Raw genomic sequence first — 21,840 nt, 5'->3', positions numbered from 1 at the left:
TTCCGGGCTAGGGTTAGGGTTAGGGAACGGCAAGGCTTAGGGCACAGGTGAGGGTACGGAAACGTGGGAGCGTCAGGCTACGTGCTGACGCACGGGTCAGTGCCAGCGTACGGTCCAGGAGTAGGCTACGGCTTGGGGGTATGGTTTAGGCCTGGTGGTGGGTTTTCGTTACGGGCTAGGGTTAGGGTTAGGGAACGGCAAGGCTTAGGGCACAGGTGAGGGTACGGAAACGTGGAAGGGTCAGGCTCTGTGCTGACGCACGTGTCAGTGCCAGCATATGGGCCATGAGTAGGCTACCGCACAGGGTAAGGTGTAGGGCTGGTGGTGGATTTCCATTGTGGTCTAGGGTTAGGGTTAGGGAATGGCATGGCTTAGGGCACAGGTGAGGGTACGGAAACGTGTGAGGGTCAGGCTACGTGCTGACGCACGGGTCAGTTCCAGCGTACGGGCCAGGAATAGGCTACGGCGTAGGGTAAGGTGTAGGGCTGGTGGTGGGTTTTCATTCCGGTCTAGGGTTAGGGTTAGGGAACGGCAAGGCTTACGGCACAGGTGAGGGTACGGAAACGTGTGAGGGTCAGGCTACGTGCTGACGCACGGGTCAGTGCCAGCGTACGGGCCAGGAGTAGGCTACGGCTTGGGGGAAAGGTGTAGGTTTGGTGGTGGGTTTCCGTTCCGGGCTAGGGTTAGGGTTAGGGAACGGCAAGGCTTAGGGCACAGGTGAGGGTACGTAAACGTGGGGGGATCAGGCTACGTGCTGACGCACTGGTCAGTGCCAGCGTACGGGCCAGGAGTAGGCTACGGCTTGGGGGTAAGGTGTAGGGCTGGAGGTGGGTTTCTGTGTTGGCCTAGGGTTAGGGTTAGGGAACGGCAAGGCTTAGGGCACAGGTGAGGGTACTGAAACGTTGGAGGGTCAGGCTACGTGCTGACGCATGGGTCATTGCCAGCGTACGGGCCAGGAGTAGGCTACGGCTTAGGGTAAGGTGTAGGGCTGGTGGTGCGTTTCCATTCTGTGCTAGTGTTAGGGTTAGGGAACGGCAAGGCTTAGGGCACAGGTGAGGGTACGTAAACGTGGGAGGGTCAGGCTACGTTCTGACGCACGGGTCGGTGCCAGCATACAGACTAGGAGTAGGCTACGGCGTAGGGTAAGGTGTAGGGCTGGTGGTGGGTTTCCGTTCCGGGCTAGGGTTAGGGTTAGGGAACGGCAAGGCTTAGGGCACAGGTGAGGGTACGGAAACTTTGGAGGGTCAGGCTACGTGCTGACGCATGGGTCATGGCCTGCGTACGGGCCAGGAGTAGGCTACAGCTTAGAGTAAGGTGTAGGGCTGGTGGTGGGTTTCCATTCTGGGCTAGGGTTAGGGTTAGGGAACGGCAAGGCTTCGGGCACAGGTGAGGGTACGTAAACGTGGGAGGGTCAGGGTACGTTCTGACGCACGGGTCGGTGCCAGCATACAGACTAGGAGTAGGCTACGGCGTAGGGTAACGTGTAGGCCTGGTGGTGGGTTTCCATTCCGGGCTAGGGTTAGGGTTAGGGAACGGCAAGGCTTAGGGCACAGGTGAGGGTACGGAAACGTGGCACGGTCAGGCTATGTGCTGATGCATGGGTCAGTGCCAGCATACGGGCCAGGAGTAGGCTACCGCACAGGGTAAGGTGTAGGGCTGGTGGTGGGTTTCCATTGTGGGCTAGGGTTAGGGTTAGGGAACGGCAAGGCTTAGGGCACAGGTGAGGGTATGGAAACGTGGGAGGGTCAGGCTACGTGCTGACGCACGGGTCAGTGCCAGCGTACGGGCCAGGAATAGGCTACGGCGTAGGGTATGGTGTAGGGCTGGTGGTGGGTTTTCATTCCGGTCTAGGGTTAGGGTTAGGGAACAGCAAGGCTTAGGGCACAGGTGAGGGTATGGAAACGTGGGAGGGTCAGGCTACGTGCTGACGCACGGGTCAGTGCCAGCGTACGGGCCAGGAGTAGGCTACGGCTAGGGGGAGAGTTGTAGGTTTGGTGGTGGGTTTCCGTTCCGGACTAGGGTTAGGGTTAGGGAACGGCAAGGCTTAGGGCACAGGTGAGGGTACGTAAACGACGGAGGGTCAGGCTATGTGCTGACGCACGTGTCAGTGCCACCGTATGGGCCAGGAGTAGGCTACGGCTTGGGTGTAAGGTGTAGGGTTGGTGGTGGGTTTCCTTGCTGGCCTAGGTTTAGGGTTAGGGAACGGCAAGGCTTAGGGCACAGGTGAGGGTACGTAAACGTGGGAGGGTCAGGCTACGTGCTGACGCACGGGTCAGTGCCAGCATACGGGCCAGGAGTAGGCTACGGCGTAGGGTAAGGTGTAGGGCTGGTGGTGGGTTTCCGTTCCGGGCTAGGGTTAGGGTTAGGGAACGGCAAGGCTTAGGGCACAGGTGACGGTACGGAAACGTGGCACGGTCAGGCTATCTGCGGACGCACGGATCAGTGCCAGCGTACGGGCCAGGAGTAGGCTACCGCACAGGGTAAGGTGTAGGGCTGGTGGTGGGTTTCCATTGTGGGCTAGGGTTAGGGTTAGGGAACGGCAAGGCTTAGGGCACAGGTGACGGTACGGAAACGTGGGAGGGTCAGGCTACGTGCTGACGCATGGGTCAGTGCCAGCGTACGGGCCAGGAGTAGGCTACGGCTTGGGGGAAAGTTGTAGGGTTGGTGGTGGGTTTCCGTTCCGGGCTAGGGTTAGGGTTTGGGAACGGCAAGTCTTAGGGCACAGGTGAGGGTACGGAAACGTGTGAGGGTGATGCTACGTGCTGACGCACGGGTCAGTGCCAGCATACGGGCCAGGAGTAGGCTACGGCGTAGAGTAAGGTGTAGGGCTGGTGGTGGGTTTCCGTTCCGGGCTAGGGTTAGGGTTAGGGAACGGCAAGTCTTAGGGCACTGGTGAGGGTACGGAAACGTGTGAGGGTGAGGCTACGTGCTGACGCACGGGTCTGTGCCAGCATACGGGCCAGGAGTAGGCTACGGCGTAGAGTAAGGTGTAGGGCTGGTGGTGGGTTTCCATTCCGGGCTAGGGTTAGGGTTAGGGAACGGCAAGGCTTAGGGCACAGGTGACAGTATGTAAACGTGGGAGGGTCAGGCTACGTTCTGACGCACGGGTCAGTGCTAGCATACAGACTAGGAGTAGGCTACGGCGTACGGTAAGGTTTAGGGCTGGTGGTTGGTTTCCCTTCCGGGCTAGGGTTAGGGTTAGGGAACGGCAAGGCTTAGGGCACAGGTGAGGGTACGGAAACGTGGAAGGGTCAGGCTCTGTGCTGACGCACGTGTCAGTGCCAGCATATGGGCCATGAGTAGGCTACCGCACAGGGTAAGGTGTAGGGCTGGTGGTGGATTTCCATTGTGGTCTAGGGTTAGGGTTAGGGAATGGCATGGCTTAGGGCACAGGTGAGGGTACGGAAACGTGTGAGGGTCAGGCTACGTGCTGACGCACGGGTCAGTTCCAGCGTACGGGCCAGGAATAGGCTACGGCGTAGGGTAAGGTGTAGGGCTGGTGGTGGGTTTTCATTCCGGTCTAGGGTTAGGGTTAGGGAACGGCAAGGCTTACGGCACAGGTGAGGGTACGGAAACGTGTGAGGGTCAGGCTACGTGCTGACGCACGGGTCAGTGCCAGCGTACGGGCCAGGAGTAGGCTACGGCTTGGGGGAAAGGTGTAGGTTTGGTGGTGGGTTTCCGTTCCGGGCTAGGGTTAGGGTTAGGGAACGGCAAGTCTTAGGGCACAGGTGAGGGTACGTAAACGTGGGGGGATCAGGCTACGTGCTGACGCACTGGTCAGTGCCAGCGTACGGGCCAGGAGTAGGCTACGGCTTGGGGGTAAGGTGTAGGGCTGGTGGTGGGTTTCTGTGTTGGCCTAGGGTTAGGGTTAGGGAACGGCAAGGCTTAGGGCACAGGTGAGGGTACTGAAACGTTGGAGGGTCAGGCTACGTGCTGACGCATGGGTCATTGCCAGCGTACGGGCCAGGAGTAGGCTACGGCTTAGGGTAAGGTGTAGGGCTGGTGGTGCGTTTCCATTCTGTGCTAGTGTTAGGGTTAGGGAACGGCAAGGCTTAGGGCACAGGTGAGGGTACGTAAACGTGGGAGGGTCAGGCTACGTTCTGACGCACGGGTCGGTGCCAGCATACAGACTAGGAGTAGGCTACGGCGTAGGGTAAGGTGTAGGGCTGGTGGTGGGTTTCCGTTCCGGGCTAGGGTTAGGGTTAGGGAACGGCAAGGCTTAGGGCACAGGTGAGGGTACGGAAACTTTGGAGGGTCAGGCTACGTGCTGACGCATGGGTCATGGCCAGTGTACGGGCCAGGAGTAGGCTACAGCTTAGAGTAAGGTGTAGGGCTGGTGGTGGGTTTCCATTCTGGGCTAGGGTTAGGGTTAGGGAACGGCAAGGCTTCGGGCACAGGTGAGGGTACGTAAACGTGGGAGGGTCAGGGTACGTTCTGACGCACGGGTCGGTGCCAGCATACAGACTAGGAGTAGGCTACGGCGTAGGGTAACGTGTAGGCCTGGTGGTGGGTTTCCGTTCCGGGCTAGGGTTAGGGTTAGGGAACGGCAAGGCTTAGGGCACAGGTGAGGGTACGGAAACGTGGCACGGTCAGGCTATGTGCTGATGCATGGGTCAGTGCCAGCATACGGGCCAGGAGTAGGCTACCGCACAGGGTAAGGTGTAGGGCTGGTGGTGGGTTTCCATTGTGGGCTAGGGTTAGGGTTAGGGAACGGCAAGGCTTAGGGCACAGGTGAGGGTATGGAAACGTGGGAGGGTCAGGCTACGTGCTGACGCACGGGTCAGTGCCAGCGTACGGGCCAGGAATAGGCTACGGCGTAGGGTATGGTGTAGGGCTGGTGGTGGGTTTTCATTCCGGTCTAGGGTTAGGGTTAGGGAACAGCAAGGCTTAGGGCACAGGTGAGGGTATGGAAACGTGGGAGGGTCAGGCTACGTGCTGACGCACGGGTCAGTGCCAGCGTACGGGCCAGGAGTAGGCTACGGCTAGTGGGAGAGTTGTAGGTTTGGTGGTGGGTTTCCGTTCCGGACTAGGGTTAGGGTTAGGGAACGGCAAGGCTTAGGGCACAGGTGAGGGTACGTAAACGACGGAGGGTCAGGCTATGTGCTGACGCACGTGTCAGTGCCACCGTATGGGCCAGGAGTAGGCTACGGCTTGGGTGTAAGGTGTAGGGTTGGTGGTGGGTTTCCTTGCTGGCCTAGGTTTAGGGTTAGGGAACGGCAAGGCTTAGGGCACAGGTGAGGGTACGTAAACGTGGGAGGGTCAGGCTACGTGCTGACGCACGGGTCAGTGCCAGCATACGGGCCAGGAGTAGGCTACGGCGTAGGGTAAGGTGTAGGGCTGGTGGTGGGTTTCCGTTCCGGGCTAGGGTTAGGGTTAGGGAACGGCAAGGCTTAGGGCACAGGTGACGGTACGGAAACGTGGCACGGTCAGGCTATCTGCGGACGCACGGATCAGTGCCAGCGTACGGGCCAGGAGTAGGCTACCGCACAGGGTAAGGTGTAGGGCTGGTGGTGGGTTTCCATTGTGGGCTAGGGTTAGGGTTAGGGAACGGCAAGGCTTAGGGCACAGGTGACGGTACGGAAACGTGGGAGGGTCAGGCTACGTGCTGACGCATGGGTCAGTGCCAGCGTACGCGCCAGGAGTAGGCTACGGCTTGGGGGAAAGGTGTAGGGTTGGTGGTGGGTTTCCGTTCCGGGCTAGGGTTAGGGTTTGGGAACGGCAAGTCTTAGGGCACAGGTGAGGGTACGGAAACGTGTGAGGGTGATGCTACGTGCTGACGCACGGGTCAGTGCCAGCATACGGGCCAGGAGTAGGCTACGGCGTAGAGTAAGGTGTAGGGCTGGTGGTGGGTTTCCGTTCCGGGCTAGGGTTAGGGTTAGGGAACGGCAAGTCTTAGGGCACAGGTGAGGGTACGGAAACGTGTGAGGGTGAGGCTACGTGCTGACGCACGGGTCTGTGCCAGCATACGGGCCAGGAGTAGGCTACGGCGTAGAGTAAGGTGTAGGGCTGGTGGTGGGTTTCCATTCCGGGCTAGGGTTAGGGTTAGGGAACGGCAAGGCTTAGGGCACAGGTGACAGTATGTAAACGTGGGAGTGTCAGGCTACGTTCTGACGCACGGGTCAGTGCTAGCATACAGACTAGGAGTAGGCTACGGCGTACGGTAAGGTTTAGGGCTGGTGGTTGGTTTCCCTTCCGGGCTAGGGTTAGGGTTAGGGAACGGCAAGGCTTAGGGCACAGGTGAGGGTACGGAAACGTGGAAGGGTCAGGCTCTGTGCTGACGCACGTGTCAGTGCCAGCATATGGGCCATGAGTAGGCTACCGCACAGGGTAAGGTGTAGGGCTGGTGGTGGATTTCCATTGTGGTCTAGGGTTAGGGTTAGGGAATGGCATGGCTTAGGGCACAGGTGAGGGTACGGAAACGTGTGAGGGTCAGGCTACGTGCTGACGCACGGGTCAGTTCCAGCGTACGGGCCAGGAATAGGCTACGGCGTAGGGTAAGGTGTAGGGCTGGTGGTGGGTTTTCATTCCGGTCTAGGGTTAGGGTTAGGGAACGGCAAGGCTTACGGCACAGGTGAGGGTACGGAAACGTGTGAGGGTCAGGCTACGTGCTGACGCACGGGTCAGTGCCAGCGTACGGGCCAGGAGTAGGCTACGGCTTGGGGGAAAGGTGTAGGTTTGGTGGTGGGTTTCCGTTCCGGGCTAGGGTTAGGGTTAGGGAACGGCAAGGCTTAGGGCACAGGTGAGGGTACGTAAACGTGGGGGGATCAGGCTACGTGCTGACGCACTGGTCAGTGCCAGCGTACGGGCCAGGAGTAGGCTACGGCTTGGGGGTAAGGTGTAGGGCTGGTGGTGGGTTTCTGTGTTGGCCTAGGGTTAGGGTTAGGGAACGGCAAGGCTTAGGGCACAGGTGAGGGTACTGAAACGTTGGAGGGTCAGGCTACGTGCTGACGCATGGGTCATTGCCAGCGTACGGGCCAGGAGTAGGCTACGGCTTAGGGTAAGGTGTAGGGCTGGTGGTGCGTTTCCATTCTGTGCTAGTGTTAGGGTTAGGGAACGGCAAGGCTTAGGGCACAGGTGAGGGTACGTAAACGTGGGAGGGTCAGGCTACGTTCTGACGCACGGGTCGGTGCCAGCATACAGACTAGGAGTAGGCTACGGCGTAGGGTAAGGTGTAGGGCTGGTGGTGGGTTTCCGTTCCGGGCTAGGGTTAGGGTTAGGGAACGGCAAGGCTTAGGGCACAGGTGAGGGTACGGAAACTTTGGAGGGTCAGGCTACGTGCTGACGCATGGGTCATGGCCAGCGTACGGGCCAGGAGTAGGCTACAGCTTAGAGTAAGGTGTAGGGCTGGTGGTGGGTTTCCATTCTGGGCTAGGGTTAGGGTTAGGGAACGGCAAGGCTTCGGGCACAGGTGAGGGTACGTAAACGTGGGAGGGTCAGGGTACGTTCTGACGCACGGGTCGGTGCCAGCATACAGACTAGGAGTAGGCTACGGCGTAGGGTAACGTGTAGGCCTGGTGGTGGGTTTCCGTTCCGGGCTAGGGTTAGGGTTAGGGAACGGCAAGGCTTAGGGCACAGGTGAGGGTACGGAAACGTGGCACGGTCAGGCTATGTGCTGATGCATGGGTCAGTGCCAGCATACGGGCCAGGAGTAGGCTACCGCACAGGGTAAAGTGTAGGGCTGGTGGTGGGTTTCCATTGTGGGCTAGGGTTAGGGTTAGGGAACGGCAAGGCTTAGGGCACAGGTGAGGGTATGGAAACGTGGGAGGGTCAGGCTACGTGCTGACGCACGGGTCAGTGCCAGCGTACGGGCCAGGAATAGGCTACGGCGTAGGGTATGGTGTAGGGCTGGTGGTGGGTTTTCATTCCGGTCTAGGGTTAGGGTTAGGGAACAGCAAGGCTTAGGGCACAGGTGAGGGTATGGAAACGTGGGAGGGTCAGGCTACGTGCTGACGCACGGGTCAGTGCCAGCGTACGGGCCAGGAGTAGGCTACGGCTAGGGGGAGAGTTGTAGGTTTGGTGGTGGGTTTCCGTTCCGGACTAGGGTTAGGGTTAGGGAACGGCAAGGCTTAGGGCACAGGTGAGGGTACGTAAACGAGGGAGGGTCAGGCTATGTGCTGACGCACGTGTCAGTGCCACCGTATGGGCCAGGAGTAGGCTACGGCTTGGGTGTAAGGTGTAGGGTTGGTGGTGGGTTTCCTTGCTGGCCTAGGTTTAGGGTTAGGGAACGGCAAGGCTTAGGGCACAGGTGAGGGTACGTAAACGTGGGAGGGTCAGGCTACGTGCTGACGCACGGGTCAGTGCCAGCATACGGGCCAGGAGTAGGCTACGGCGTAGGGTAAGGTGTAGGGCTGGTGGTGGGTTTCCGTTCCGGGCTAGGGTTAGGGTTAGGGAACGGCAAGGCTTAGGGCACAGGTGACGGTACGGAAACGTGGCACGGTCAGGCTATCTGCGGACGCACGGATCAGTGCCAGCGTACGGGCCAGGAGTAGGCTACCGCACAGGGTAAGGTTTAGGGCTGGTGGTGGGTTTCCATTGTGGGCTAGGGTTAGGGTTAGGGAACGGCAAGGCTTAGGGCACAGGTGACGGTACGGAAACGTGGGAGGGTCAGGCTACGTGCTGACGCATGGGTCAGTGCCAGCGTACGGGCCAGGAGTAGGCTACGGCTTGGGGGAAAGGTGTAGGGTTGGTGGTGGGTTTCCGTTCCGGGCTAGGGTTAGGGTTTGGGAACGGCAAGTCTTAGGGCACAGGTGAGGGTACGGAAACGTGTGAGGGTGATGCTACGTGCTGACGCACGGGTCAGTGCCAGCATACGGGCCAGGAGTAGGCTACGGCGTAGAGTAAGGTGTAGGGCTGGTGGTGGATTTCCATTGTGGTCTAGGGTTAGGGTTAGGGAATGGCATGGCTTAGGGCACAGGTGAGGGTACGGAAACGTGTGAGGGTCAGGCTACGTGCTGACGCACGGGTCAGTTCCAGCGTACGGGCCAGGAATAGGCTACGGCGTAGGGTAAGGTGTAGGGCTGGTGGTGGGTTTTCATTCCGGTCTAGGGTTAGGGTTAGGGAACGGCAAGGCTTACGGCACAGGTGAGGGTACGGAAACGTGTGAGGGTCAGGCTACGTGCTGACGCACGGGTCAGTGCCAGCGTACGGGCCAGGAGTAGGCTACGGCTTGGGGGAAAGGTGTAGGTTTGGTGGTGGGTTTCCGTTCCGGGCTAGGGTTAGGGTTAGGGAACGGCAAGGCTTAGGGCACAGGTGAGGGTACGTAAACGTGGGGGGATCAGGCTACGTGCTGACGCACTGGTCAGTGCCAGCGTACGGGCCAGGAGTAGGCTACGGCTTGGGGGTAAGGTGTAGGGCTGGTGGTGGGTTTCTGTGTTGGCCTAGGGTTAGGGTTAGGGAACGGCAAGGCTTAGGGCACAGGTGAGGGTACTGAAACGTTGGAGGGTCAGGCTACGTGCTGACGCATGGGTCATTGCCAGCGTACGGGCCAGGAGTAGGCTACGGCTTAGGGTAAGGTGTAGGGCTGGTGGTGCGTTTCCATTCTGTGCTAGTGTTAGGGTTAGGGAACGGCAAGGCTTAGGGCACAGGTGAGGGTACGTAAACGTGGGAGGGTCAGGCTACGTTCTGACGCACGGGTCGGTGCCAGCATACAGACTAGGAGTAGGCTACGGCGTAGGGTAAGGTGTAGGGCTGGTGGTGGGTTTCCGTTCCGGGCTAGGGTTAGGGTTAGGGAACGGCAAGGCTTAGGGCACAGGTGAGGGTACGGAAACGTGGCACGGTCAGGCTATGTGCTGATGCATGGGTCAGTGCCAGCATACGGGCCAGGAGTAGGCTACCGCACTGTGTAAGGTGTAGGGCTGGTGGTGGGTTTCCATTGTGGGCTAGGTTTAGGGTTAGGGAACGGCAAGGCTTAGGGCACAGGTGAGGGTACGGAAACGTGTGTGGGTCAGGCTACGTGCTGACGCACGTGTCAGTTCCAGCGTACGGGCCAGGAATAGGCTACGGCGTAGGGTAAGGTGTAGGGCTGGTGGTGGGTTTTCATTCCGGTCTAGGGTTAGGGTTAGGGAATAGCAAGGCTTAGGGCACAGGTGAGGGTATGGAAACGTGGGAGGGTCAGGCTACGTGTTGACGCACGGGTCAGTGCCAGCATACGGGCCAGGAGTAGGCTACGGCTAGGGGGAGATGTGTAGGGTGGGTGGTGTGTTTCCATTCTGGGCTAGGGTTAGGGTTAGGGAACGGCAAGGCTTAGGGCACAGGTGAGGGTACGTAAACGTGGGAGGGTCAGGCTACGTGCTGACGCACGGGTCAGTGCCACCGTACGGGCCAGGAGTAGGCTACGGCTTGGGTGTAAGGTGTAGGGTTGGTGGTGGGTTTCCTTGCTGGCCTAGGTTTAGGGTTAGGGAACGGCAAGGCTTAGGGCACAGGTGAGGGTACGTAAACGTGGGAGGGTCAGGCTACGTTCTGACGCACGGGTCAGTGCCAGCATACGGGCCAGGAGTAGGCTACGGCGTAGGGTAAGGTGTAGGGCTGGTGGTGGGTTTCCGTTCCGGGCTAGGGTTAGGGTTAGGGAACGGCAAGGCTTAGGGCACAGATGACGGTACGGAAACGTGGCACGGTCAGGCTATTTGCGGACGCACGGGTCAGTGCCAGCGTACGGGCCAGGAGTAGGCTACCGCACAGGGTAAGGTGTAGGGCTGGTTGTGGGTTTCCATTGTGGGCTAGGGTTAGGGTTAGTGAACGCCAAGGCTTAGGGCACATGTGACGGTACGGAAACGTGGGAGGGTCCGGCTACGTGCTGACGCATGGGTCAGTGCCAGCGTACGGGCCAGGAGTAGGCTACGGCTTGGGGGACAGGTGTAGGGTTGGTGGTGGGTTTCCGTTCCGGGCTAGGGTTAGGGTTAGGGAACGGCAAGTCTTAGGGCACAGGTGAGGGTACGGAAACGTGTGAGGGTGAGGCTACGTGCTGACGCACGGGTCAGTGCCAGCATACGGGCCAGGAGTAGGCTACGGCGTAGAGTAAGGTGTAGGGCTGGTGGTGGGTTTCCGTTCCGGGCTAGGGTTAGGTTTAGGGAAGGGCAAGGCTTAGGGCACAGGTGAGGGTACGGAAACGTGGGAGGGTCAGGCTACGTGCTGACGTACGGGTCATTGCCAGCGTACGGGCCAAGAGTAGGCTACGGCTTAGGGTAAGGTGTATGGCTGGTGGTGCGTTTCCATTCTGGGCTAGGGTTAGGGTTAGGGAACGGCAAGGCTTAGGGCACAGGTGACAGTATGTAAACGTGGGAGGGTCAGGCTACGTTCTGACGCACGGGTCAGTGCTAGCATACAGACTAGGAGTAGGCTACGGCGTACGGTAAGGTGTAGGGCTGGTGGTTGGTTTCCCTTCCGGGCTAGGGTTAGGGTTAGGGAACGGCAAGGCTTAGGGCACAGGTGAGGGTACAGAAACGTGGAACGGTCAGGGTCTGTGCTGACGCACGGGTCAGTGCCAGCATACGGGCCATGAGTAGGCTACCGCACAGGGTAAGGTGTAGGGCTGGTGGTGGATTTCCGTTGTGGTCTAGGGTTAGGGTTAGGGAACGGCATGGCTTAGGGCACAGGTGAGGGTACGGAAACGTGCGAGGGTCAGGCTACGTGCTGACGCACGGGTCAGTTCTAGCGTACGGGCCAGGAATAGGCTACGGCGTAGGGTAAGGTGTAGGGCTGGTGGTGGGTTTTCATTCCGTGCTAGGGTTAGGGTTAGGGAACGGCAAGGCTTACGGCACAGGTGTGGGTACGGAAACGTGGGAGGGTCAGGCTACGTGCTGACGCACGGGTCAGTGCCAGCGTACGGGCCAGGAGTAGGCTACGGCTTGGGGGAAAGGTGTAGGGTTGGTGGTGGGTTTCCGTTCCGGGCTAGGGTTAGGGTTAGGGAACGGCAAGGCTTAGGGCAGAGGTGAAGGTACGGAAACGTGGGAGGGTCAGGCTACGTGCTGACGCACGGTTCAGTGCCAGGGTACGGGCAAGCAGTAGGCTACGGCTTGGGGGAAAGGTGTAGGGTTGGTGGTCGGTTTCCGTTCCGGGCTAGGGTTAGGGTTAGGGAACGGCAAGTCTTAGAGCACAGGTGAGGGTACGGAAACGTGTGAGGGTGAGGCTACGTGGTGATGCACGGGTCAGTACCAGCATACGGGCCAGGAGTACCGTACGGCGTAGGGTAAGGTGTAGGGCTGGTGGTGGGTTTCCGTTCCGGGCTAGGGTTAGGGTTAGGGAACGGCAAGGCTTAGGGCACAGGTGAGGGTACGAAAACTTGGGAAGGTCAGGATACGTGCTGACGCACGGGTTAGTGCCAGCGTACGGGCCAGGAGTAGGCTACAGCTTGGGGGTAAGATGTAGGGCTGGTGGTGGGTTTCTGTGCCGGCCTAGGGTTAGGGTTAGGGAACGGCAAGGCTTAGGGCACAGGTGAGGGTACGGAAACGTGTGTGGGTCAGGCTACGTGCTGACGCACGGGTCTGTTCCAGCGTACGGGCCAGGAATAGGGTACGGCGTAGGGTAAGGTGTAGGGCTGGTGGTGCTTTTTCATTCCGGTCTAGGGTTAGGGTTAGGGAATAGCAAGGCTTAGGGCACAGGTGAGGGTATGGAAACGTGGGAGGGTCAGGCTACGTGTTGACGCACGGGTCAGTGCCAGCGTATGGGCGAGGAGTAGGCTACGGCTAGGGGGAGAGGTGTAGGGTTGGTGGTGGGTTTCCGTTCCGGGCTAGGGTTAGGGTTAGGGAACGGCAAGGCTTAGGGCACAGGTGAGGGTACGTAAACGTGGGAGGGTCAGGCTACGTGCTGACGCACGGGTCAGTGCCACCGTACGGGCCAGGAGTAGGCTACGGCTTGGGTGTAAGGTGTAGGGTTGGTGGTGGGTTTCCTTGCTGGCCTAGGTTTAGGGTTAGGGAACAGCAAGGCTTAGGGCACAGGTGAGTGTACGTAAACGTGGGAGGGTCAGGCTACGTTCTGATGCACGGGTCAGTGCCAGCATACGGGCCAGGAGTAGGCTACAGCGTAGGGTAAGGTGTAGGGCTGGTGGTGGGTTTCCGTTCCGGGCTAGGGTTAGGGTTAGGGAACGGCAAGGCTTAGGGCACAGGTGACGGTACGGAAACGTGGCACGGTCAGGCTATCTGCGGACGCACGTGTCAGTGCCAGCTTACGGGCCAGGAGTAGGCTACCGCACAGGGTAAGGTGTAGGGCTGGTGGTGGGTTTCCATTGTGGGCTAGGGTTAGGGTTAGTGAACGGCAAGGCTTAGGGCACATGTGACGGTACGGAAACGTGTGAGGGTGAGGCTACGTGCTGACGCATGGGTCAGTGCCAGCATACGGGCCAGGAGTAGGCTACGGCGTAGAGTAAGGTGTAGGGCTGGTGGTGGGTTTCCGTTCCAGGCTAGGGTTAGGTTTAGGGAACGGCAAGGCTTAGGGCACAGGTGAGGGTACGGAAACGTGGGAGGGTCAGGCTACGTGCTGACGCATGGGTCATTGCCAGCGTACGGGCCAGGAGTAGGCTACGGCTTAGGGTAAGGTGTATGGCTGGTGGTGCGTTTCCATTCTGGGCTAGGGTTAGGGTTAGGGAACGGCAAGGCTTAGGGCACAGGTGACAGTATGTAAACGAGGGAGGGTCAGGCTACGTTCTGACGCACGGGTCAGTGCTAGCATACAGACTAGGAGTAGGCTACGGCGTACGGTAAGGTGTAGGGCTGGTGGTTGGTTTCCCTTCCGGGCTAGGGTTAGGGTTAGGGAACGGCAAGGCTTAGGGCACAGGTGAGGGTACGGAAACGTGGAACGGTCAGGCTCTGTGCTGACGCAAGGGTCAGTGCCAGCATACGGGCCATGAGTAGGCTACCGCACAGTGTAAGGTGTAGGGCTGGTGGTGGGTTTCCGTTCCAGGCTAGGGTTAGGGTTAGGGAACGGCAAGACTTAGGGCACAGGTGAGGGTACGGAAACGTGGGAGCTTCAGGCTACGTGCTGACGCACGGGTCATTGCCAGCGTACGGTCCAGGAGTAGGCTATGGCTTGGGGGTATGGTTTACGCCTGGTGGTGGGATTTCGTGCTCGCCTAGGGTTAGGGTTAGGGAACGGCAAGTCTTAGGGCACAGGTGAGGGTACGGAAACGTGGGAGGGTCAGGCTACGTGCTGACGCACGGGTTAGTGCCAGCGTACGGGCCAGGAGTAGACTATGGCTTGGGTGTTAGGTGTAAGGCTGGTGGTGGCTTTCCGTTCCGGGCTAGGGTTAGGGTTAGGGAACGGCAAGGCTTAGGGCTCAGGTGAGGGTACGTAAACGTGGGGGGGTCAGGCTACGTGCTGACGCACGGGTTAGTGCCAGCATACGGGCCAGGAGTAGGCTACGGCTTGGGGCTAAGGTGTAGGGCTGGAGGTGGGTTTCTGTGTCGGCCTAGGGTTAGGGTTAGGGAACGGCAAGGCTTAGGGCACAGGTGAGGGTACGGAAACTTTGGAGGGTCAGGCTACGTGCTGACGCATGGGTCATGGCCAGCGTACGGGCCAGGAGTAGGCTACAGCATAGAGTAAGGTGTAGGGCTGGTGGTGGGTTTCCGTTCTGGGCTAGGGTTAGGTTTAGGGAACGGCAAGGCTTCGGGCACAGGTGAGGGTACGTAAACGTGGGAGGGACAGGCTACGTTCTGACGCACGGGTCGGTGCCAGCATACAGACTAGGAGTAGGCTACGGCATAGGGTAAGGTGTAGGGCTGGTGGTGGGTTTCTCTTCCGGGCTAGGGTTAGGGTTAGGGAACGGCAAGGCTTAGGGCACAGGTGAGGGTACGGAAAAGTTGCACGGTCAGGCTACGTTCTGACGCACGGGTCAGTGCCAGCGTACGGGCCAGGAGTAGGCTACGGCTTGGGGGTAAGGTGTAGGGCTGGTGGTGGTTTTCTGTGTCGGCCTAGGGTTAGGGTTAGGGAACGGCAAGGCTTAGGGCACAGGTGAGGGTACGGAAACTTTGGAGGGTCAGGCCACGTGCTGACGCATGGGTCATGGCCAGCGTACGGGCCAGGAGTAGGCTACAGCTTAGGGTAAGGTGTAGGGCTGGTGGTGGGTTTCCGTTCTGGGCTAGGGTTAGGGTTAGGGAACGGCAAGGCTTAGGGCAGAGGTGAGGGTACGTAAACGTGGGAGGGTCAGGCTACGTTCTGACGCACGGGTCAGTGCCGGCATACGGGCCAGTAGTAGGCTACGGCCTAGGGTAAGGTGTAGGGCTGGTGGTGGGTTTCCGTTCCGGGCTAGGGTTAGGGTTAGGGAACGGCAAGGCTTAGGGCACAGGTGAGGGTACGGAAACGTGGGAGGGTCAGGCTACGTGCTGACGCACGGGTCAGTGCCAGCGTACGGGCCAGTAGTAGGCTACGGCGTAGGGTAAGGTGTAGGGCTGGTGGTGGGTTTTCGTTCCGGGCTAGGGTTAGGGTTAGGGAACGGCGAGCCTTAGGGCACAGGTGAGGGTACGGAAACGTGTGAGTGTTAGGCTACGTGCTGACGCACGGGTCAGTGCTAGCATACAGGCCAGGAGTAGGCTACGGCGTAGGGTAAGGTGTAGGGCTGGTGGTGGTTTTCCATTCCGGTCTAGGGTTAGGGTTAGGGAATGGCAAGGCTTAGGGCACAGGTGAGGGTACGGAAACGTGGGAGGGTCAGGCTCCGAGCTGATGCACGGGTCAGTGCCAGCGTACGGGCCAGGAGTAGGCTACGGCTTGGGGGTAAGGTTTAGGGCTGGTGGTGGGTTTCCGTTCCGGGCTAGGGTTAGGGTTAGGGAACGGCAAGGCTTAGGGCACATGTGAGGGTACGGAAACGTGGGAGTGTCAGGCTACGTGCTGAGGCATGGGTCAGTGCCAGCGTACGGGCCAGGAGTAGGCTACGGCTTGGGAGTAAGTTGTAGAGCTGGTGGTGGGTTTCCGTTCCGGTCTAGGTTTAGGGTTAGGGAACGGCAAGGCTTAGGGCAGAGGTGAAGGTACGGAAACGTGGGAGGGTCAGGCTACGTGCTGACGCACGGGTCAGTGCCAGCGTACGGGCCAGGAGTAGGCTACGGCTTGGGGGAAAGGTGTAGGGTTGGTGGTGGGTTTCCGTTCCGGGCTAGGGTTAGGGTTAGGGAACGGCAAGTCTTAGGGCACAGGTGAGGGTACGGAAACGTGTGAGGGTGACGCTACGTGCTGACGCACGGGTCAGTGCCAGCATACGGGCCAGGAGTAGGGTACGGCGTAGGGTAAGGTGTAGGGCTGGTGGTGGGTTTCCGTTCCGGGCTAGGGTTAGGGTTAGGGAACGGCAAGGCTTAGGGCACAGGTGAGGGTACGTAAACGTGGGAGGGTCAGGCTACGTTCTGACGCACGGGTCAGTGCCAGCATACGGGCCAGTAGTAGGCTTCGGCGTAGGGTAAGGTGTAGGGCTGGTGGTGGGTTTTCGTTCCGGGCTAGGGTTAGGGTTAGGGAACGGCGAGCCTTAGGGCACAGGTGAGGGTACGGAAACGTGTGAGGGTTAGGCTACGTGCTGACGCACGGGTCAGTGCTAGCATACAGGCCAGGAGTAGGCTACGGCGTAGGGAAAGGTGTAGGGCTGGTGGTGGGTTTCCATTCCGGGCTAGGGTTAGGGTTAGGGAACGGCAAGGCTTAGGGCACAGGTGAGGGTACGGAAACGTGGGAGGGTCAGGCTCCGAGCTGACGCACGGGTCAGTGCCAGCATACGGGCCAGGTGTAGGCTACGGCTTGGGGGTAAGGTGTAGGGCTGGTGGTGGGTTTCCGTTCCGGGCTAGGGTTAGGGTTAGGGAACGGCAAGGCTTAGGGCACAGGTGAGGGTACGGAAACGTGTGAGGGTCAGGCTACGTGCTGACGCACGGGTCAGTGCCAGCATACGGGCCAGGAGTAGGCTACAGCGTAGGGTAAGGTGTAGGGCTGGTGGTGGGTTTCCGTTCCGGGCTAGGGTTGGGGTTAGAGAACGGCAAGGCTTAGGGCACAGGTGAGGGTACGGAAACGTGGGAGGGTCAGGCTACGGGCTGACGCACGGGTCAGTTCCAGCGTACGGGCCAGGAATAGGCTACGGCGTAGGATAAGGTGTAGGGCTGGTGGTGGGTTTTCATTCCGGGCTAGGGTTAGGGTTAGGGAACGGCAAGGCTTAGGGCACAGGTGAGGGTACGGAAACGTGGGAGGGTCAGGCTACGTGCTGACGCACGGGTCAGTGACAGCGTACGGGCCAGGAGTAGGCTACGGCTTGGGGGAAAGGTGTAGGGTGGGTGGTGGGTTTCCGTTCCGGGCTAGGGTTAGGGTTAGGGAACGGCAAGGCTTAGGGCACAGGTGAGGGTACGGAAACGTGGGAGGTTCAGCCTACATGGTGACGCACGGCTCAGTGCCAGCGTACGGGCGAGGAGTAGGCTACGGCTTGGGGGTAAGTTGTAGGTCTGGTGGTGGGTTTCCGTTCCGGGCTAGGGTTAGGATTAGGGAACGGCAAGGCTTAGGGCAGAGGTGAAGGTACGGAAACGTGGGAGGGTCAGGCTACGTGCTGACGCACGGGTCAGTGCCAGCGTACGGGCCAGGAGTACGCTACGGCTTGGGGGAAAGGTGTAGGGTTGGTGGTGGGTTTCCGTTCCGGGCTAGGGTTAGGGTTAGGGAACGGCAAGTCTTAGGGCACAGTTGAGGGTACGGAAACGTGTGAGGGTGAGGCTACGTGCTGACGCACGGGTCAGTGCCAGCGTACGGGCCAGGAGTATGCTACGGCTTATGGCTAAGGTGTAGGGCTGGTGGTGGGTTTCTGTGCCGGCCTAGGGTTAGGGTTAGGGAACAGCAAGGCTTAGGGCACAGGTGAGGTTACGGAAACGTGGGAGGGTCAGGCTACGTGCTGACGCACTGGTCAGTGCCAGCGTACGGGCCAGGAGTAGGCTACGGCGTAGGGTAAGGTGTAGGGCTGATGGTTGGTTTCCGTTCCGGGCTAGGGTTAGGGTTAGGGAACGGCAAGGCTTAGGGCACAGGTGAGGGTACGGAAACGTGGGACGGTCAGGCTATGTGCTGACGCACAGGTCAGTGCCAGCGTATGGGCGAGGAGTAGGCTACGGCTTGGGGGTTAGGTGTAGGGCTGGTGGTGGGTTTCCGTTCCGGTCTAGGTTTAGGGTTAGGGAACGGCAAGGCTTAGGGCAGAGGTGAAGGTACGGAAACGTGGGAGGGTCAGGCTACGTGCTGATGCACGGGTCAGTGCCAGCGTACGGGCCAGGAGTAGGCTACGCCTTGGAGTAAGGTGTAAGACTGTTGGTGGTTTTCCGTTCCGGGCTAGTGTTAGGGTTAGGGAACGGCAAGGCTTATGGCACAGGTGAGGGTACGGAATCGTGGCACGGTCAGGCTATGTGCTGACGCACGGGTCAGTTCCAGCGTACGGGCCAGGAGTAGGCTACGGCTTGGGGGTAAGCTGTAGGGCCGGTGGTGGGTTTCTGTGCCGGCCTAGGGTTAGGGTTAGGGAACGGCAAGTCTTAGGGCACAGGTGAGGGTACGGAAACGTGGGAGGTTCAGGCTACGTGCTGACGCATGGGTCATTGCCAGTGTACGGGCCTGGAGTAGGCTACGGCTTAGGGTAAGGTGTATGGCTGGTGGTGCGTTTCCATTCTGGGCTAGGGTTAGGGTTAGGGAACGGCAAGGCTTAGGGCACAGGTGACAGTATGTAAACGAGGGAGGGTCAGGCTACGTTTTGACGCACGGGTCAGTGCTAGCATACAGACTAGGAGTAGGCTACGGCGTACGGTAAGGTGTAGGGCTGGTGGTTGGTTTCCCTTCCGGGCTAGGGTTAGGGTTAGGGAACGGCAAGGCTTAGGGCACAGGTGAGGGTACGGAAACGTGGAACGGTCAGGCTCTGTGCTGACGCAAGGGTCAGTGCCAGCATACGGGCCATGAGTAGGCTACCGCACAGTGTAAGGTGTAGGGCTGGTGGTGGGTTTCCGTTCCAGGCTAGGGTTAGGGTTAGGGAACGGCAAGACTTAGGGCACAGGTGAGGGTACGGAAACGTGGGAGCTTCAGGCTACGTGCTGACGCACGGGTCATTGCCAGCGTACGGTCCAGGAGTAGGCTATGGCTTGGGGGTATGGTTTACGCCTGGTGGTGGGATTTCGTGCTCGCCTAGGGTTAGGGTTAGGGAACGGCAAGTCTTAGGGCACAGGTGAGGGTACGGAAAGGTGGGAGGGTCAGGCTACGTGCTGACGCACGGGTTAGTGCCAGCGTACGGGCCAGGAGTAGACTATGGCTTGGGTGTTAGGTGTAAGGCTGGTGGTGGCTTTCCGTTCCGGGCTAGGATTAGGGTTAGGGAACGGCAAGGCTTAGGGCTCAGGTGAGAGTACGTAAACGTGGGGGGGTCAGGCTACGTGCTGACGCACGGGTCAGTGCCAGCGTACGGGCCAGGAGTAGGCTACCGCTTGGGGCTAAGGTGTAGGGCTGGAGGTGGGTTTCTGTGTCGGCCTAGGGTTAGGGTTAGGGAACGGCAAGGCTTAGGGCACAGGTGAGGGTACGGAAACTTTGGAGGGTCAGGCTACGTGCTGACGCATGGGTCATGGCCAGCGTACGGGCCAGGAGTAGGCTACAGCATAGAGTAAGGTGTAGGGCTGGTGGTGGGTTTCCGTTCTGGGCTAGGGTTAGGTTTAGGGAACGGCAAGGCTTCGGGCACAGGTGAGGGTACGTAAACGTGGGAGGGACAGGCTACGTTCTGACGCACGGGTCGGTGCCAGCATACAGACTAGGAGTAGGCTACGGCATAGGGTAAGGTGTAGGGCTGGTGGTGGGTTTCTGTTCCGGTCTAGGGTTAGGGTTAGGGAACGGCAAGGCTTAGGGCACAGGTGAGGGTACGGAAAAGTGGCACGGTCAGGCTACGTTCTGACGCACGGGTCAGTGCCAGCGTACGGGCCAGGAGTAGGCTACGGCTTGGGGGTAAGGTGTAGGGCTGGTGGTGGGTTTCTGTGTCGGCCTAGGGTTAGGGTTAGGGAACGGCAAGGCTTAGGGCACAGGTGAGGGTACAGAAACTTTGGAGGGTCAGGCCACGTGCTGACGCATGGGTCATGGCCAGCGTACGGGCCAGGAGTAGGCTACGGCCTAGGGTAAGGTGTAGGGCTGGTGGTGGGTTTCCGTTCCGGGCTAGGGTTAGGGTTAGGGAACGGCAAGGCTTAGGGCACAGGTGAGGGTACGGAAACGTGGGAGGGTCAGGCTACGTGCTGACGCACGGGTCAGTGCCAGCGTACGGGCCAGTAGTAGGCTACGGCGTAGGGTAAGGTGTAGGGCTGGTGGTGGGTTTTCGTTCCGGGCTAGGGTTAGGGTTAGGGAACGGCGAGCCTTAGGGCACAGGTGAGGGTACGGAAACGTGTGAGTGTTAGGCTACGTGCTGACGCACGGGTCAGTGCTAGCATACAGGCCAGGAGTAGGCTACGGCGTAGGGTAAGGTGTAGGGCTGGTGGTGGTTTTCCATTCCGGTCTAGGGTTAGGGTTAGGGAATGGCAAGGCTTAGGGCACAGGTGAGGGTACGGAAACGTGGGAGGGTCAGGCTCCGAGCTGATGCACGGGTCAGTGCCAGCGTACGGGCCAGGAGTAGGCTACGGCTTGGGGGTAAGGTTTAGGGCTGGTGGTGGGTTTCCGTTCCGGGCTAGGGTTAGGGTTAGGGAACGGCAAGGCTTAGGGCACATGTGAGGGTACGGAAACGTGGGAGTGTCAGGCTACGTGCTGAGGCATGGGTCAGTGCCAGCGTACGGGCCAGGAGTAGGCTACGGCTTGGGAGTAAGTTGTAGAGCTGGTGGTGGGTTTCCGTTCCGGTCTAGGTTTAGGGTTAGGGAACGGCAAGGCTTAGGGCAGAGGTGAAGGTACGGAAACGTGGGAGGGTCAGGCTACGTGCTGACGCACGGGTCAGTGCCAGCGTACGGGCCAGGAGTAGGCTACGGCTTGGGGGAAAGGTGTAGGGTTGGTGGTGGGTTTCCGTTCCGGGCTAGGGTTAGGGTTAGGGAACGGCAAGTCTTAGGGCACAGGTGAGGGTACGGAAACGTGTGAGGGTGACGCTACGTGCTGACGCACGGGTCAGTGCCAGCATACGGGCCAGGAGTAGGGTACGGCGTAGGGTAAGGTGTAGGGCTGGTGGTGGGTTTCCGTTCCGGGCTAGGGTTAGGGTTAGGGAACGGCAAGGCTTAGGGCACAGGTGAGGGTACGTAAACGTGGGAGGGTCAGGCTACGTTCTGACGCACGGGTCAGTGCCAGCATACGGGCCAGTAGTAGGCTTCGGCGTAGGGTAAGGTGTAGGGCTGGTGGTGGGTTTCCGGTCAGGGCTAGGGTTAGGGTTAGGGAACGGCAAGGCTTAGGGCACAGGTGAGGGTACGGAAACGTGGGAGGGTCAGGCTATGTGCTGACGCACGGGTCAGTGCCAGCGTACGGGCCAGGAGTAGGCTACGGCGTAGGGTAAGGTGTAGGGCTGGTGGTGGGTTTTCGTTCCGGGCTAGGGTTAGGGTTAGGGAACGGCGAGCCTTAGGGCACAGGTGAGGGTACGGAAACGTGTGAGGGTTAGGCTACGTGCTGACGCACGGGTCAGTGCTAGCATACAGGCCAGGAGTAGGCTACGGCGTAGGGTAAGGTGTAGGGCTGGTGGTGGGTTTCCATTCCGGGCTAGGGTTAGGGTTAGGGAACGGCAAGGCTTAGGGCACAGGTGAGGGTACGGAAACGTGGGAGGGTCAGGCTCCGAGCTGACGCACGGGTCAGTGCCAGCGTACGGGCCAGGAGTAGGCTACGGCTTGGGGGAAAGGTGTAGGGTTGGTGGTGGGTTTCCGTTCCGGGCTAGGGTTAGGGTTAGGGAACGGCAAGGCTTAGGGCACAGTTGAGGGTACGGAAACGTGTGAGGGTCCGGCTACG

The sequence above is a fragment of the Mesoplodon mirus genome (assembly GCF_964341445.2).
Source record: "Mesoplodon mirus genome assembly, contig: HAP1_SCAFFOLD_366, whole genome shotgun sequence".
Classification (NCBI taxonomy): Eukaryota; Metazoa; Chordata; class Mammalia; order Artiodactyla; family Ziphiidae; genus Mesoplodon; species Mesoplodon mirus.
This window is presented reverse-complemented; position numbering follows the sequence as displayed.